Here is a 16,464-nt window from a genome sequence, read left to right as displayed (position 1 = left end):
GCCCGTCCCTTCCCCTCTCCTGATCATGCTCCAGCCCTCCCCTGCCAAGGTAGCCGGTATTTACCAAGATAGCTTTGCCTGTTTTTGTACTATCTTATACACATGTAATCATACAGTACAGATTCTTCTGTAGTTAGCTTCTTTCAACATTATGTTTGTGACATTTATCCATGTTTTGTACACAGCAGTGGTAATTTTCATTGTGGTGTGGTGTTCAATTGTATGACTATACCCTGATTTACTTACCCATTCTGCTGTCGACAAATATTTGGGACATTTGCAGTTTGGGGCTGTTACAAATAATGTTATTGCAATAACAGTGGCAGTTATGTGTGGTTTGATTGCTAGAGTAGACTCACAAGACCCAGAATGACCATGCGTACAAGGCTGCGGTTCATTGCAGGAAAATGATTCAATACAGTGAAAGCATTAAGTCAAGGATGTGCTTCAGAGACCAGATCCAGCTCTCCCTGTCCTCTCTGTAAGGACCACGGTAGACACACTTTTTGTCTCCAGCTAGGAACCAACATGTTGAACCCTTTAGAACCAGGGATCACAAAACAGAGCCTCAGGTACTTATCCGGCAGGGGAGATACCATGATCGTGAACGTGGTTTTCCCAGGGTGAGGCTTATCCATCGCACCCAGATGTGCCGACCCCTACGATTTCCCCAAATTTGGGAAACACAACTTCATAATTTGTGGTAGTGGGGGACTGCGTTTGCACTTTCCCCTGGTTAAAAAAAAAAAAAAAAAGAATGTCTTGGACATCATTTTTTCTATTTTGCTGGACAAGTAGGCAGGTGGGAGGTGGGAGCATGAAGCCACACAGGCTGGAAGTATGATAAGATCCATGTGAGGGGGAGTTCTGAGGTCCCAGGTTCTCAGCTGCCCCCTATATGGGGTGACATAGGCTTCGCGTGGGCATGTCCTTTTAGCCCCACGGATTCTTCACTCTGTAACATAGGGCATGGCTGAAAGAAGACCACAATTCAGGGTCCAGGGAAGGCCACCTCTTGCCCAGGTCTAAGCTTGGTGACCACATCTGTGATATATATTCCCTAATATGTAATAATATTACATATCCCTGCAAGTGACCATAGTGGCTATGTATGTGTATGTATACATATTCCCTAATACATAATAATATGTATCCCCACACGATGTTATTTGCTTTGTTTTACAAAGTTTTATACGTAAATACTCACTTAGATTTACCTACATATGCATCTTTTCTATTGTGCTTCATCTCTTCCTGAATCTCCATATTTTCATCTGGCTTGATTTTCCTTCTGCCCAGAGGACAGTCTTTAATATTTCCTTTACAGAGGGTATCATGGCAATGAATTTTCTAATTTTTTGCTTGTCCAAAAATATCTGTATTTCACTTTTGTGTTTGAAGGACATTTTCCGTGGGTGTAGAATTCTAGGTTAAAAGTCGTCTTCTTTCTGCTCTTTGAAGATGCCCTTCCATTGTTTCTTTCCATTTGTTTCTTTCAAGTATTCACCTGTCCGTGTTACTGTTTTAACTTTGAGATGCAGACAGACACTCTTCCTAAGAAGATGAGCAATCAATTTTTAAAAATAGGCAAAGACTTGAGCAAATCCTTTACCAAAGACAAAAAGATAATACATCAAACATTATGAGAAAATTGATGATAAAATTTGGCTCATACTGCAGGCCTTGCAGTCAGACACCTGGGGTGATGTCCTGGCTCTCTGATCCGAGGCAAGCCACTTAAGCTCTCTGCATCTTGATATCTTCATCAGATAATAATTGTAAGGGCTATTCTGAGGAGGAAATGATTTAGTACATGTAAAGTGCTTAGAAGAGTGTCTGGCACATGGTAAGAGCTTAAGAAATCTGAGATGGCTTTGCTGTTAGTGTGTGTTACTGTCTTTACTGCTATTAGTAGAATTAATAGTAGTGCCAGTAGTAGCTGTACTGAGAAATTTCCTCTTGGTTTTTGGCTTCTATAATACTTGGGGCCAAATTTCACAATGACATATAGCAATGGTGCAAGACCAGCTTTACCTCCTTCTGGGTTACCATATTCCTGGATTTATTTTAACCAATATTTTCCCCAGTTCCCTGAACTATTACTTCTTTTTATTTTTGTGTTGTATGATTTAGAATTGTACTTGTGTAAGCAGGAGAATGCCTGAGAGAAATTGGTAAAGGGCCACAAAAAATTATTACATTGTGTCATCTTGAATATACTAATTACCCTGACTTGAGCATCACATATTGCACACAGGTATTGATATTCAACACTGCACCCCACAGATATGTACAATCAATTATGTTTCAATTTTTTAAAAAATTTTTTAAACAAGTAGAATGGCTGGATGCCAGCACCTGAAACACATAAAGATCGGTTTGTTGCATCCGACAAGAGGTGCGGAGGTCAGCAGAAGTGGGTGGTCCAGTCCATGATGCCAGCAGCCCCCCAGACTCCTGTCTTTCTCTGATCTCATTCTTTGTTTGTGGTTTTCATTCTCATGATTTCAAGGCGGCTGCTATACTCCTGGACATTGCATCAGTGTTCCAGGCAAGAAGAATGGGAAAGCACAAAAAGCCATCTAGAAGTTTCCTTTTTTATCCTAGAAGAGAAGCTCTTCCATTCAGCATTGTAGATACATATTATTAACTAGAAGCATGTAACGTGACCACTCCTAGCGGTAAGGGACTCTGTGCAGGTTGTTTTAACTGGGTCCAATGCAACCCCAGACAAACGTGGAGTTCCGTGAGAAAGGAAAGAAATGGGGATGGATGGGTACAGGGCAGATGGCTGGCAGTGTCTGCCACATGGGAAGGAACATGCTTAAGCCTTTCTCAAATCCTGTGTTCAACAATGGGGGGTGTCAGTAAAAGTTCACAGGACGCTACTAGTTTTCTGGTCTCTCCTCTGACCTCACCACATGCCCAGCAACCTTCAGCCGTCAACACCCAGCCCCACCAGCGTCCTCCCGACTCACTGATCTTGGGACCTTTGCACCGAGCTTTCCTCTGCTGAGAATACGTGCCCCTGAGTCTCACGTGGCTGCTTCCCTCACCCCCCTCACGTCTCAGATGCTAATGACTGTATAATCATACAAGTATCACACGTAATTATCCAACTTGTATATGATTTTTTTTCTTGCTCATCATTTAATGTTTATTGGTCTGTCCTTCCCAATGGGAACCCTGTCATTCTGTTTGTCATTGTATCTCCCATGCCTAAAACACTCCTTGACACATGTAGATACCTAATGGTTATTCATGGAATGAATAATCCCAGATATCATTGAATGGACGAGAGCATCCGTATGGAACTGCACGTTGTCCTCCCACTACACAACACATTTGCTCCCCTCATATGTGTTTCCCCAGAAATCTACCAGACAAAATAACATTTCTGCAGCTCCTGAAGTACCCCCTGACAGCATCTGGCCCTGGCAGCAGATACAATGGCTCTTGTGCTAAATTCTATTCAGGGTGGTACACAGATGGGTTTTCTTTGCTCTAGACCTTAAGGATAAAATAATGACTCTTCAAGAGCTCTCATTTAGTTATGAGATGATTGCCACTATTTGAACTTTTTCCACTTGTGATAAATTGCCCCCAAATTTAATATATCATGAAATTGAGAACATGTTGTGCCAATTTTGTTTTTAATTTCCCTCTAATTTGTATCTGCTTCCAGAATGATAATAAAATTAAACCTAGATCACATGGGGGAAAAAAGAGATTAGGAGCTGCAGATACACGTAGAGTTTCATTAAAAGAGTATGTAACATAATCAGGATTTTGAGATAATCAACATGCAAAATTACCATGGGAAAATTAATGCTTGAATGATGCAATCATACAATGAAAACGGGCACAATAGTTCTGAATTCATGTGGTTTCTTATGAAGAAATGGCTATTAGAGGGGAAATGGGCCAATTAAAAAGTAACTGTTGGGGTCTCTTACCAGGCCCCAAAACAAAACAAATAATCTAATTACTGTCATGTCTGATAATAGAAATAGAAATTGTGATCTTGAGAAAGGGATTTTTTATCATGTCACTTGAGGCAGAGGGGATAATAAACCAGATCTTTTGGTGACACTAATGAACACATTTGAAATATAGATGGATAGAAGGCAAGAAGGAAAAAGGAAGGCAGCAGGAACGTATCACCCTATAAGCCTTGGGGCTTTAAAACACAGAACAACTTCATACACTGAGGTTTGACTTATGATGAGACTTTTATTTAGATACGCCCTCCCCCCAAATTTGACCATAATATGAAGTGCCTGTCTAGCCCTGTGCAACAGCACACCCTTTTTGATGTGCCTTTGTGGTCTCTAAGTAGCAGAGAAGATAACGATCACTTGTTTAGAGTTTTACCATTTACAAAGCATAAGTCAATTTATTATTTTACTTGAGATACTGTACTAAGACAGCTTTGTTGACTATTCAAACACAGTAGGAGATGGACATGATATTTTATTTATTTATATTTTTTCACTCACTGTAGCTAAGGGAGAACCACCAATACCAAGTGACTCTTTCCAGAGTAGGAAAAAAAATCTGCTTCATCACGAGAAAACAAATAACCCTATTAAAAAATGGGCTAAGAACCTGAAAAGACATTTTTCAAAAGAAAACACACAGATGGCCAATAGATATGTGGGAAAAAAAATGCTTAACAACACTAATCATCACAGAAATGCAAATTAAAGCTACAATGAGATATCACCTCATACTTGTTAGGTTGGCTATTATCTAAAAAGATAAGAGATAAGTGTTGGTGAGAGTGCGGAGAAAAGGGGACCCTAGCACACTGTTGGTGATGTTGAAAATTAGTACAGCCACTTTGGATAACCATAGGGAGGTTCCTCAAAAAACTAAAAATGAAATTACCATGTGACCCAGCAGTCCCACTTCTGGGTATACGTGCAAAGGAATGGAAATCAGTATGTTGATGAGACACCTGCACTCCCATGTTCATTGCAGCTCTGTTCACACCAGCCAAGATATGGAATCAACCAAAGTGCCCATCGTGGATGAATGAGTTAGAAAGTGCAGTATATATACACAATGGAATACTATTAAGCCTTTACAGAGCAGGAAATGCTGTCATTTGTGACAAGATGGATAAACTTAGAGATCATTATGCTGAGTGAAATCAGCCAGTGGATGTTTGTTGCAGCAAGCCCCGGGCTCCGGGGGCCCACATGCACCCTCCTCTGGCCTCCCGCACACCGAGGGCACGCTGTGCAGTCACGTTGGTACCTGCACCCACGACGGCCGCTCTGCCAGCCAAGTGCCTCTTACTTCTCAGCCACAGCACGACGTGTGGCTGTAGATACTTCATAAACGTTTACTGCACTAAGATGAATCCCAAAAAGCTCCTGCCGGTTCTTTTGCTTCAAGTCATATGTTTCTGATTCCTACTGAATATTCCAGCCCTTTACGAGTAGGTTGTGTCACTGGAGATGGACTTGCCCTTCGTTTCTAGACATCTGGGACTTTATTCCGGACGCCTCCCACCCGACCTTGAATTGATGTCATTCCTGGCCGGTGGCAGACACTGGAACATTTCAGTTACTCCATAACTTTACTTTCTTCCTGAGTCGAGCACCGTGGAACTGTTGTGACACGGGGAGCTAGACTCTGGACTGCCGGGGTTGAAACGTGCCCTGCCCTTGGCCACACGCAACTGCACAACGTCACGAGGCTTTTCATTCCAAATATCTGGCTGAAAAGTGACAGAAGATGCCTCCGTCCCATTCATCCTTTCAGTCTTTCCAAATCATCATCCTTTCCAAGACACTTTCATCCTCCTCTCCCCACACCTCCGTGCTTATCCTTTCTTTTCTCTGGAACCAGAAAACCGAGTCCTCTCGGGCCCTCGTCTCGGAGCCCTCAGCCCGAGTCCTTCCCTGTGGTCCCCTGCCCTGTCCTTCTCCTCTCCCTGCCTGGTCCTTCCCCTGCCACCACACCCCCTGAAGCCACCTCTGCCGGTGGACCCCAGACTCCCAGAGGACACCAGGGGGGCACACCCTGGGGCTGCTGCTGCTGAAGTTTGGTAATTTGGGGCAGAAGAGTTGATGCGAGAAGGGTGACAGGGTGGCCGTGGACAGGCACGAGGCCTGCCGGACACTGAGGAGGTCGTGTCCATGCTGCAACAGGGAGGACAAGGGCCAGGCTCCTGGGCCGACAAGAGTGGGCACCGCAGCTGCCCAGGCCCTGTGGCACGCATCAGGAAAACCAAACCCGACAGGAGGCAAGACAGCCTGTTTGGATTTCAGGGAGAAAAAATCGGCCAAAATTCACTTTTTAAAATTTTAAATAACACATTAAACTTATTATACAATTATATTGAGATTACAGTAAGAAACTCTCATCATTAATTTTAGGTGTCAACCTGACTAGATTAAGGGACACAGAGAAATACACAGAAAAAATACTGCCGGTGAGGTGGTATTTGGGGTGTGTCTGAGGGTGTTTTGGGAAGAGAAACACGTGAGACCGAGTGGATGGTGCGGGAAGGATCCACCCTCGGCATAGACCGGCACCGTCCCATCCGCTGCGGGCCCAGAGGGAGTAAGAACAGAGGAAAAGGCCGATCCCTCTGTGTCCACTGCAACTGGGATACACCTGTCTCCTGTCATGGACATCTGAGCTTGAGACTCTTCAGCCTGTGGGCTCCGGACTGACACAGCAGCGCCTCTGGCCCTCAGGCCTCTGGCCTCAGACTGAGAATCACACCATCAGCTTCCCTGGTTCTGAGCCTTCCAGACTTTGAGCCGTGCTACCATGACATACAGTTTGTAGATGACCTGTCATGGGACTCTGCAGCCTTCCTAATCTCATGAGCCAATTCCCCTAATAAGTCCCTTCTCATACATTTATATACGTATTCTGTTAGTTCTCTGTTTGGAGAACCTGACTAATACAAACCCTGTGACAAACGTATATACCCACATCATTTTAAAATATTCAGTTCAGGGGCCGGCCCGTGGCTCACTTGGGAGAGTGTGATGCTGATAACACCAAGGCCACGGGTTTGGATCCCTACATACAGATGGCCGGTTAGCTCACTTGGGAGAGCGTGATGCTGACAACACCGAGTCAAGGGTTAAGATGACCTTACCGGTCATCTTTTAAAAAATAAAATAAAATAAAATAATCAATTCAGAGAAAATATTAGCATACTATGGTACATAAATGGCCGACATTCAGGAAACATAGTTCTACTCTAGTCATTAAATATAATTTGCCTTTTCACTCTTTTGATTGTTTCCTTTGCTATGAAGAAGATTTTCAGTTTGATATAATCCCATTTGTTTATTTTTTCTTTTGTTGCCTGTGCTTTTGGAGCCTCATTCATAAAGTCATTTGCACAGTTCTACATCCTGAAGTGTTTCCCCTATGTTTTATTCTAGGAGTTTTAGGTTTAGGCCTTATATTTAAGTTTTTAATCCATTTTGAGTTGATTTGGGTGGATCACAAGATATATGGGTCTAGTTTCATTCTTCTACACATGAATATCCAGTTTTCCCAGCACCATTTGCTGAAAAGGCTGTCCTTTTCCCAATGTATGTTCTTGGTGTCTTTGCCAAAGATCAGTTGGCTGTAAGTACATGGGTTGATTTCTGAGTTCTCTATTCTGTTCCATTGGTCCAAGTGTCTGTTTTTATGCCAGTACCATGCTGTTTTGGTTACTATAGCTTTGTAGTATAATTTGAAGTCATATGGTATAATGCCCCAGCTTTATTTATTTATTTTTGCTCAGGATTCCTTTGACTATTTGGGGTCTTTTGTTATTCCATATGAAGATTGGGATCGTTTTTCTACTTCTGTGAAGAATGTCATTGGTATTTTGATGGGGATTGCATTGAATCTGTAGATGGCTTTGGGTAGTGTGGACATTTTCACAATGTTAATTCTTCCAATCCATGAACAAGGAATGTCTTTCCCTCTTTTGGTGTCCCCTTTAATTTCCTTCAGCAGTGTTTTGTAGTTTTCATTGTAGAGATCTTTCACCTCCTTGGTTAAATTTATTCCTAGTATTTTAATATTTGGGTAGCTATTGTAAATGGACTTGCTTTCTTGATTTATTTTCTGCTAGTTTATTGTTGGTGTATAAAAATGCTACTGATTTTTGTGTATGGATTTTGTATCCTGCAACTTTACTGAATTTGTTTATCAGGTCTAGGAGTTTTTTGGTAGAGTTTTTAGGTTTTTCTATGTATAGGATAATGTCATCTGCAAAGAGGGACAGTTTGACTTTGTCTTTCCCAATTTGGATGCCTTTGTTTCTTTCTCTTACCTGATTGCTCTGGCTAGTACTTTCAAAACTATGTTCAATGGGAGTGATGAGAGTGGGCATCCTTATCTTATTCCTGTTCTTAAAGGAAAAGCTTTAAGCTTTTCCCCATTCAGGATGATGTTGGTGGTCAGTTTGTCATATTTGGCTTTTATTGTGTTGAGATACTTTCCTTCTATACATAATTTGCTGAGAGTCTTTATCATGAAGAAATGTTGAATTTTGTCGAATGCTTTTTCTGCATCTACTGAGATGATCATGTGGTTTTTGTCCTTGATTTTGATGATGTGATGTATTATATTTATTGATTTGCCTATGTTGAAGCATCCTTGCATCCCTGGGATGAATCCCATTTGATCATAATCTTTTTGATGTGTTGCTGTATTCTGTTTGCTAATATTTGGTTGAGGATTTTTGCATCTTTGTTCATCAGAGATATTGGCCTGTAGTTTTCTTTTTTAGTTGCTGTATCTTTGGCTTTGGTATCAGAGTTATGCTGGCCTCATAGAATGACTTTGGGAGAATGGCTTCTGTGTCAATTTTTTGGAATAATTTGGTGAGAATTGGTATTAATTCCTCTTTAAAGGTCTGGTAGAATACAGCAGTAAAGACATCTAGTCCTGGGATTTTCTTTATTGGGAGACTGCTGATTACCACTTTAGTCTCGATGCTCATTATTGGTCTGTTCAGATTATCTGTTTCGTTTTGGTTCATTCTTGGTAGTTTGTATGTGTCCAGAAATTTATCTATTTCCTCCAGGTTTTCAAATTCATTGGTGTATAGTTGTTCCTAATAGTTCATAATAGTCTCTAATGAGTCTTTGTATTTTTTTTTTCAGCATCCAAAATCTTTTTGTAGCTGTGGCTGGCCTGTCGGCCTCTGGCACATTCGAACTTCCGGCCCTTGGAATGTACATAGGGTGTGTATGGCTGTGCAGAGTTCCTGGGGCCATGCTGAAATGCATGCTCTCAACCCTTGCAAGGGCCAGAGAGCAGGATGGTGCCACAGCCTGTGGGGGTGCCCAGGGCCAGTTGGTCAAAGGTGAGGATATTGTCCCTGGCCTTGAGGATGTGGCTATGGGCCGCTGGTCACATACAGTGCCCATACCTTCAGTTTGGACACCTCCTGACCCTGCACATCATCTGCTATGGTCCCCACAACCACAGCCATTTTGTTTTCCCCAGCCAGGAAGCTTCATCTTCTGGATCATCCAGGAAAGGGACAGAGGCAACTGGTTGGTGTGACTCATAAACAACCTCTTCAGCACAACTTGGTTGGAGGCAGAGTTGGTTCATCTGGCCAGAAACCTGTACATCTTGACCAACAGCCTTAGGTAAATGCCCTGGCTCTTGGGCTCCTAGTGCCAAACTTTTCAGTGCTTGTTGTGGTGGATGTCAACTCCCATGATGGTGCCTCCTGCTTGTCCAGGTCTGGTAAGAGAAAGCAATTCTTTGTATTTCTGTGGTATTGGTTGTAATGTCTCCTTTATTTCTAATCTTATTTTTGGGGTCTTCTCTCTTCTCTTTTTATTTGGTGTAGCTATTTGCCTATTTTGTTTACCTTCTCAAAAAAACAAATTTTTGCTTTGTTGACCTTTTGTATCTTTTTTTATTTTGTCTCCATTTAATTTAGTTCTGCTCTGATCTTAATTATTTCTTTCTACCTACTAATTTTGGGATTTAACTGTTCTTGTTTTTCTAGTTCTTTGAGGAGTAATGTTAGGTTGTTTGTTTGAAGTCTTTCTGTTCTTTAGATGTAAGTATTTATTGCAATAAACTTCCCTCTTGGTACTGCTTTTGCAGCATCCCATAGGTTTTGATAAGTTGGGCTTGTATTTTCAATTGTTTCAAGGAATTTTTTGATTTCCTGCTTTATTTATTCTTTGACCCACTGGTTGTTCAGGAGCATGTTGTTTAATTTCCATGAATTTGTATAGTTTCCAAAGTTTTGTTTGTTGTTAATTTCCAATTTTATTCCATTGTGGTCTCAAAATATACTTGATGTGATTTCAATCTTTTTAAATTTGTTGAGACTTCATTTGTAGCCTAAAATGTGGTCTGTCCTGGAGAATGATCCTTGTGCTGATGAGAAGAATGTATATTCTTCAATTATTGGATGAAATGTTCTAAAAATGTCTGTCAAGTCCATTTGGTCTACAATGCTGTTTAAATGCAATATTTCTCTACTAATTTTTTGTCTAGATGATCTGTCCAATGCTGTACAAAGTATGCTAAATTCCCCAAGTATTATTGTGTTGGGGTCTATCTCTCCCTTTAGATCCAAAACAGTTGCTTTATATATCTGGGTGCTCCAATGTTGGGTGCGTATATATTTATGATTGTTATAGCTTCTTGCTGCATTAATCCTAATTTACAGAATGAGCGAAAATATTGGCAAGCTATACATCCAACAAGGGATTAATATCCAGAATATACGAGGAACTCAAACAACTTTACAGTAAAAAAATAACAACCCAATTTTAAAATGGGCAAAGGAGCTGAATAGATGTTTCTCAAAAGAAGACATATAAATGGCCAACAAATATATGAAAAATGCTCAACATCACTAATTATCAGGGAAATACAAATCAAAACCACATTGAGATATCATCTTACCCCAGTTAAACTGGCTACTATTGAAAAGACAGATGATAACAAATGCTGACAAGGATGTGGAGAAAGGGGAAACCTTACACACTCTTGGTGGGACAGTAAGTTAGTGCAGCCATCATGGAAAACAGTCTGGAGGCTCCTAAGACAACTAGATAGAACTGCCATATGGTCCAGCAATCTTACTTCTGGGTGTATACCCAAAGGATTGGAAATCATCACATTGAAGGGATACCTGCACTCCCATATTTATTGCATCTCTATTTACAATCGCCAAGCTATGGAACTAACCTAAATTTCCATTGATGATGACTAGATAAGGAAACTGTATATTTACACAATGGAATACTACTCAGCCATAAAAAGAATGACATTCTAAATAAATACACAAACAAATGGGGGGGAGAAGACACTACAATCACAATTCCTTGAACTTAAGACAAGTGAACAGATTTGATGTTGATGGGTGGGGGGGGAGGAATCAGTACAGAGACATGAAGAATCAACTACATTGTATATTATAAAATCAAATTAAATTTTTTTTAAAAAAGAATGAAATTCTGCCATTCACAGCAGCATGGATGAGCTTGGAGAAAACTTTGTTAAGTTGGAAACAAGCCAGGCACAGAAAGAGAAATACCACATGTCTTCACTCATAAGGAGAAGCAAAGAAATTGGTTAATGGACACGAAGCATAATTTTGTAATGAGGAATATACTAATTATCCTGATTTGATCACTACATATAGTACAGGTATTGACATTCAACTCTGTACACCACAAATATGTATAATCAATTATGCTGCAATTTAAAAAATGAAAAATAAATCTTTGGTCCCCACCCCAAGGATTCTGATTTGAATTTCTAATGAGTTGCTGGGTGGTGCTGATTGATGCTGCTGGCCCTGGGGACCACACTTTTGGGGTTTCGTTAAATTTGGTCTAAAGAACTATAAAGAGAGGAATGGTGGGTGTCTTTAAATAATGTAACTGGAGAAAAGAGGACCTCTGGGCTCACGTCATGTTCAACCAGGAGCGAGGGTCACTTGCGAGGCAGAATGACCTGAGGCAGAGACAGGGCTCTCCTCTCCGGTGACAGGATAAGACCAGCAGCCAAGGGGACCTGAGCCTGTGCCCAGAGCTCTGAGCTCCACCAGGCTCTGTGCATGAGAAGGCACTTTTTAAGAATTTTTATCTTTTATGATTTTTTTTTGTGGTGGTAAAATATACTTAACATAAAATTTACCATCTTAACCATTTGCAAATGTACAGTGCAGTCCTGTTAAGTATACTCGCACCGTTGTGCAACCGATCTCCAGAGCTGCTTCATCTGGCAAAAATGAAACTGTGCCCATGAAACACTAACTCGGCACAGCCCCCAGCCCTGGCAGCCACCCTCCTACTTTCTGTCTCTATGAACTCGACTACTCTAGGTACCTCGTATAGGTGAAATCATACAGAATTGGTCTTTTTGTGACTGGCCTATTCCACTTACTAAAATGCCCTCATAGTTTATCCACATTGCAGCTTGTGTCAGGATCTCCTTCCTTTTAAAAGCTGAACAATATTCCATCGTCTGTGTGTGCCACATTGTTCACGTATTCATTGTGGATGCATGCTGGGGTTGCTTGCACCTCCTGGCTGTTGTGAATAGAGCTGCTGTGAATATGGATGTGCAAATAGAGAAAGCGCTTTTTCGGGGTCTACAAGGAGAGCCTGCAGCACCAGCCAGCCCCTGTGCCTTCCCAGCCTTCACACACACATGAGCCAGCAGCCACTCATGCCAGCTTTGTGCCCCTTGGGTTCACTTCTGCTGTATGCTGTGGTTGTGCTGGACAGTTCTGCAGGAGATCAGCCTCACCAATGTCACAACTCAATCACCTACCTGGTCTTTCTCACATGGTGCTGTAGGGTCTAAGAGCTGGCTTGGCCTGGGAGTACAGGAGAGTTAAGACCCCTCAACCCTCAACCAATAGGGTCTAGCTGGTGGACAATGGCCTGGCTCCCATCTTTCCTGTGAACATGTCTGGAAAGCATTCAGCTTCTCAGACAATGCACTCTGATGCTAGAGTTTCCTCCCTCCTCGTCTCACTTTCCCTGCCCCTCACTCCTGGTTGCTGGGGTGGCCTCCAAATAAACTACTTGTACTCATGTCCTTGCCTCAGGCTTTGCATTCAAAGGAACATGAGTCAGCATGCAGGGTGGTCCTTGCCTCTGAGCTTTTGACGCATAGCTCTCCTCTCTGCACCCTGTCCAGGGGTGACAAACATCAGGGGACTGAAAAGGCCACAGGATTCTATGACAGGGGAAGCAGAAGGACTCCAGAGAGGAGTCACCTGACCTGGCCCCCACAGTTAATTTGGTCCATGACTTCATCCCAGTAGTGTCCTCTCTTCTCTACCTGTGGTTCTCAAAGTGTGATCCCTGGATCAGACCAGCAGCAGCAGCATCACCAGAAACATGTTAGACATGCCAGTTCTCAGACTTCAGCCCAGACCTACTGGATCGGAAACTCCAGGGGTGAAGCCAGCAATCTGTGTCTTAACAAGCCCTCTGGGTGGTCCTGAGGTGTGCTGTGGCTTGAAAATGTAGGGGAGGAAAAATTTTCTTCTACCCTCCTAGGTTTTCTGGCTGGGGCCCTGCAAATCAAACTTACAAAAGACAGATCGATAAGAGAGAACCAGTTTATTAATGCATGCAGTGCACATCATATGGGGGAAATATCAGTGATAAGCAAGGTTAGAACTTGGGGCTTATCTAGCTTCTTAGCAGAGGAAGTAAATTTAGAGAAGTGACAAGACAGAAGTCATGGGTTTTAGGTTTCCAGGGGTGGCAAAACCAGGGGAGAATAATGGAGCGAGGCTTGTGCAGTCTGTCTGGGTGCCGGCTTTCTGTCTTTTTGATGGCCGTAAAGCTTCCCTGGGAGAAGGTACTTATGGAAATTCTGATTTCTCAGAGGTTTCTGCTTTTAGTCAGATGAGGTAAGTTCCAGAAAGGCTTTGTTCTGCATCTGTTTTTTCTCATTTGCTTTCAAGTCAAGATAATCTTCATGCCAAAGTGGCATATTTTGGGTTGGCATATTCCAGTCCCACACAAGAACTACTGCTTTACGTTTCTAACTGGTTTGAATAAGAGCAATATTCGCTCACCTTGACCTACAGGTTCTGCATGGGGTGGGAAGCTGGGGTCTTTCCTACTCTCTGGCCCTACAGCTTGCTCCCTACCCCTCTGTAGATGCCCACACCCAGGGACAAAAGAATATAAGCCCCTATTTTGTCAGAAACAAGAACACAAATAGGAATTTCAAGAACAGAAGACAGCCTCTAAACAGTAAAGCACTTGCTATCTAAATATAAGTCTAAAGACAAACCTCAATAATTTACATCTTTTTCCTTCTAGTCATTAGAATTTGCCTGATGCCAATAAACTTGTTTTACTTTCTTATCATATACTTTATGACTTCTTACACGATTTAGTGATTTTGGAGTGCTTGTGAATTATTATTTAGAAAATTTACAGAACAGTAGTATAAACATTAATTATAGTCACCAAGTAAAGTTGTTGTAATGGACTCAGTAGTGAACTTTTAAAATTTTTCCTTAAAGGCAGATTGGATTCTGTAGAGGAGGAATAAAATTTTTCCTCTATTGTCTTAGATTCAGTGCCTGGGGCCTGCAAATTAAACCAGCAAAAGACCCATTAACAGGACAAAATGTTTATTTCGTGTGTACATAAGAAGTCTCATAGAAAAGAAGTGAAAACCCCCAAAAGCAGTTAGACATGGAAGTTTATATACCATTTTAACAAAAGTGATAAATTGTGAAGAAATGACAAAACAAAGCAAAAACCATTTGAGCTTCTAGGGATGGTAAATTGTGGAAGGGTCAATACATGGAGAAAACTAATGAAAGACAAGGACTATTTAGTGAGGTTTGTTATGCAGACTCAAGTCAGTGCCATCTCCAATAACGAGTCTTCTTCCCCTCCTGATACATGAGAGGAAAGCGGGACACCTTAGCAAAGGGAAATTTAGCCCGGCTTTTAGGTAGAAAGGAGAAGGCAGAGAGCTGCTTCTTCATCTGCTATTTCTCAGTTGCCCTCAGAGCAAAATAACTCATATGCCAAAGTGGCATATTTTGGTGGCATATTCTGATCCCCTTCAATTCACAGACCATAAAAACATCCATTTGTGATTATTGTGTTGGTACCTTTTACTGTTATCTTTCTATTGCAGAATAATGACTTTTAAAGTGATTTCTTTCCAAAAACCTTAAAACCAGTCTAAAAGTGAGAAAACATCAGACAAACTCAGAATGAGGAATGTTTTACAGGATACCTGGCCAGGACTCCTCCAGATGGTCAAGGTCATAAAAAACAAAGAAAGACTAAGAAAATGACACAGGCCAGAGGAGACTAAGGAGACATGGGGACTAAATGGAATGGATACCCTGGATAAGACCCTAGAAGAGAAAAGGGGTATCAATGAAAAAGTGGCAAAATGTGAATGAAGTGTGGAGTTTATTTAATAATTATGTACCAGAGTGAGTTTCTTAGTTTTGACAAATGTATCATGGTAGTGCAGTATGATAATATTAAGGGAAACTAAACCGGGTGTGATGTATACAAGAATACTCTGTGCTATCTTTGCAATTCTTCTGTAAATCTAAAGTTATTCTAAAATAAAAAGTTTATTTTAAAAACACTATAGTTAATTATAATATACAACTTTTGTATTGAAACAAAGTTGATTCTACATATTGTGGGGAATAGAGTTGAATATCAACACATGTGTACAATGTGTAATGGTCAAATCAGGATAATTAGTGTGTTCATCATTACAAAACATAATCATTCCTTGTGTTCATTAGCCAAGTTTTCACTAATCCTGCTCCCACGCTCCCTTTCCCATCTCTAGTAACCACAGTTCTGTTCTTTCCTTCTGAAAGTTCAGAGTATTATTGTGATCTCTTTTTTTCTCTCTCTTTCTTTCTTTCTGTCTTTCTATCTCTTTCTTTCTTTCACATAAAAACATACACATGGACCAATGGAACAGAATAACAAACCCAGATATCAATCCTCATACTCACAGCCAACTGATCTTTGACAAAGGCACCAAGAACATACGTTGGGGAAAGGGCAGCCTCTTCAATAAATGGTGCTGGGAAAACTGGAGATCCATGTGCAGAAGAATGAACCTAGACCCATACCTCTCACCATACACCAAAATCAACTCAAAATGGATTAAAGACTTAAATATAGGACCTGAAACTATAAAACTCCTAGAAGAAAATGTAGAGGAAACACTTCAAGCTGTAGCAAAGACTTAATGAACAGGACCTCAAAAGCATGGGCCCAAAGATTTAATCCTCTCCTCTCTGTGTTTTAAGGAGCTCTCTGGGTTATTCTGATGGGCCACTAACATTTGTGAAGCACAGCCCTAGGCATCCTTATTTAGGACCTGCATTTTTTAAAGATAGTAACGAATTGATTTTTCACCCCAACTAAAAACTAGAGAATCACAATTGCCCGCCATTATGTTTACTATAAAATGTTG

The 16,464-nt window shown here is 41.2% G+C and overlaps 1 non-coding gene across 1 annotated transcript; it reads left to right on the top strand.

The window, feature by feature from the left end:
- The first annotated feature begins 572 nt into the window (after positions 1-572).
- LOC134365350 (U1 spliceosomal RNA) lies at positions 573-735 on the top strand. The gene has a single exon (XR_010022054.1). It is a non-coding gene; the product is annotated as a U1 spliceosomal RNA (small nuclear RNA).
- Positions 736-16,464: the final 15,729 nt, after the last annotated feature.

The sequence above is a fragment of the Cynocephalus volans genome, chromosome 16 (genome assembly GCF_027409185.1).
Source record: "Cynocephalus volans isolate mCynVol1 chromosome 16, mCynVol1.pri, whole genome shotgun sequence".
Classification (NCBI taxonomy): domain Eukaryota; kingdom Metazoa; phylum Chordata; class Mammalia; order Dermoptera; family Cynocephalidae; genus Cynocephalus; species Cynocephalus volans.
Note: the sequence above shows the minus strand (reverse complement) of the source record. Positions and strands in the feature narration are given on the sequence as shown.